The sequence below is a fragment of the Vespa mandarinia genome, chromosome 10 (assembly GCF_050613455.1).
Source record: "Vespa mandarinia isolate Hongniang chromosome 10, ASM5061345v1, whole genome shotgun sequence".
Classification (NCBI taxonomy): domain Eukaryota; kingdom Metazoa; phylum Arthropoda; class Insecta; order Hymenoptera; family Vespidae; genus Vespa; species Vespa mandarinia.
In genome coordinates this window covers 8,025,001-8,027,500 of record NC_140819.1, presented here as the reverse complement: position 1 = coordinate 8,027,500, position 2,500 = coordinate 8,025,001, and the positions used below count along the sequence as shown (strand labels likewise).

The following is a 2,500-nucleotide window of genomic DNA, read 5'->3' as shown; positions in this document are numbered from 1 at the left end:
CATCGATTATGACCATCTCCAAACCCTCATCATCTTCAACTCTCATGAGTGAAATTTTTCATATGACCGCTCGAAAATTCTTTATATCGTTAAAATTTATACGGCGGCGACGGTAGCGGGGGGCGGGGGCGAAGGCTGGAGGTTGGAGGTTCTTACGAAAAAGAAAAGAACGTTCTTTTCTCTTTCTTTTTTTTCTGGTTTTTTTTCTTTTTTATTTTTCTTTTTTTATTTTTTCTTTTCCTCTTATTTCTCTCCTACCGTCCTCTATCCTGTCGATTTTCGATCGATCGACGAATCAATGTTGTTCATTCAATTCTCTCGCAACGGAGAGATCGAGAGAGAAAATTCGTAAAGCACAGCGGGAGACTTAATCTTTTTCCCGTTCGTTTCGTTCGATTTGTCAGCGGATATCCCAAAGAGACGTGAACCAAATCGCGAAGTTTTCATCCGTTTCGCTATTTATTCAATTTATTGTTCTCTCTTTTTCTTTCCCTTTCTCTCCTCTTCTCTATCTATCCTCATTCTTTTTTTTATTTCTTCCATGTACGTATAGTCGTATAAAAAATATACTTTTCTCTTTTTTTTCTTTCTTTTCTTTTTTTTTTTTTTTTTACAGGTCAAACAATTCGATCTTTTGAAATCCTCCGGCGTAGTTTCGTATTTCGAGATGAAACGAGGGAAAAGTGAAATGCCAAAAAGAGTGTGTTTCGCAGGATCTCTCCATCAGAACCTAAATCTCCTTTGAACGTGGTCCAACGATAATAGTCAGTCCTCTCTTGGATTTACATCCGGTTACTGTAGGCCGGGGAAATGAAAAAAAAAAAAAAAAAAAAAGAGAAAAAAAAAAGAGAAAAAAAAAGAGAAAAATAAATCTCTCGTTATTTTTCGTTATTCAACGAGAGATCTGGAACGAGAAATAACGAGAGGAGTTTCAATCTCTCTCACGCATCGAAATTCGGAACGCGCTTGATATATCAAATGAAGTGACAAGAGAGAAGTAGAAAGTTGAAGAGAGTGCGAGGAGAGAGAGAGAGAGAGAGAGAGAGAGAGAGAGAGAGAGAGAGAGAAGTATTTGTAAGAGGGAGAAAATGCTTATGCCGTCATTCGATGCTTCCCCACGCTTAGTTGCACGTGCTATGCCATTACTACCGGCTCGAAAAATTCTCACGTATTTTTCCAACCTTTTTCTTACCTTCCTCCTTCTGATATCTAGTTTTCTAGATAAAACTTTCGACTGTTATCGATCTCCACCATCGCCACTTCCTTCTCCATTTCCTCCTTCGAGTTTACGAGAAAAATATATTGTCTTCGATATATAATATCTATACTTTGTCATAACGATAGAAAAAAAGGAGAAAGTGGTAACAACTTCGATATAATGGTAATATTGAGGAAAAAAAATAAGTAATATATATATATATATATATATATATATATATATATATATATCCCGTGTACCGATCGTGAAGATTTTTTAATGTTCTATCGATTAATTGATAAAATATTTTTTTACGAAAACATTACTATCTACTTCTTCTTCCTTTTTTTTTATTTGTTTTTTTTTTTTTATTTTTTGCTTCTTCTTTTTTTTCCTCCTTGATTGCATTTAATCCTTTCCATGCGAGCGATCGATGGAAAGAGAATCGCACGAGGTTGTGCCCTGATGTAAAAGGAGAAGTGCCCAGCGATGGATCATCGTATAACTCGGAAATTCTATTGCGATAACTCGATCCAAACTGAAAGTCGACTTTGTGCTCGGTGAAACGTATAGAAACGACGTCGGACTCTATATTAATGGGTGGTAACTCATGGTAGCTCAAGAACGTAACCGCGAAGAGGGATAACTTTGAGTAGGTATATCAAAGTAAGCCAAGCGTAGAAAAGAGATAATCAATTTTATTTTGAAATCGAGAATGATTTTATAATCGGCTCTTATAAGTTTTTACTATTTAGTTTCTATAAAATTGGTTGGTCCTTCTTTCTTTTTCCTTTCAATCCCTTCTCTATCTTTTTCTTTTTTTTTTTTTTTTTTTTTATTTTGTTGTTTAATATGAACACCATGGGAGATCTTTGGAGTCCTCACGTACGCGGATATACGGGCAACCTAAAATCGAAAAGAGGGCTCGTGGGAAGCATAGTTTCTGCAGTGATTCGACAAATCGTCGAGAACTGCAGTCCGTTTGTATGTTCAGGTGCCAAGTGAAGGAGATCGGACCGACAAATTGCTCTAGAAACTTCGAAAAACATCGCTCGCAGATTTTAAGAATTCAGGAGGTTTGCCAAACGACAGACTTTCGTCGCAGACCAACAGACCGCAAAGAATTTAATGTCCCGAAGAAACGACTAATTTTCTATCTATGAAATTTACGAACCTGACGTACGCGATAATCTTATCTCATCCCAACCCCCCCTCCCCACGACGATCCCCATCCCTATTAAGATTTGTCATTATTAAATCATTATTTTTATTTTGGTATATGGTATATTAAGTTAAATGATT

The 2,500-nt window shown here is 36.4% G+C and overlaps 2 protein-coding genes across 2 annotated transcripts in view; one reads left to right on the top strand and one right to left on the bottom strand.

The window, feature by feature from the left end:
- LOC118445598 (putative carbonic anhydrase 3) overlaps positions 1-2,500 on the top strand; it is a 72,149-nt gene that overhangs the window by 60,268 nt on the left and 9,381 nt on the right. The window lies entirely within an intron of this gene.
- Positions 1-2,500, bottom strand: part of nAChRalpha4 (nicotinic acetylcholine receptor alpha4) — a 135,930-nt gene that overhangs the window by 131,319 nt on the left and 2,111 nt on the right. The gene's annotated exons all lie outside the window — the stretch shown is intronic.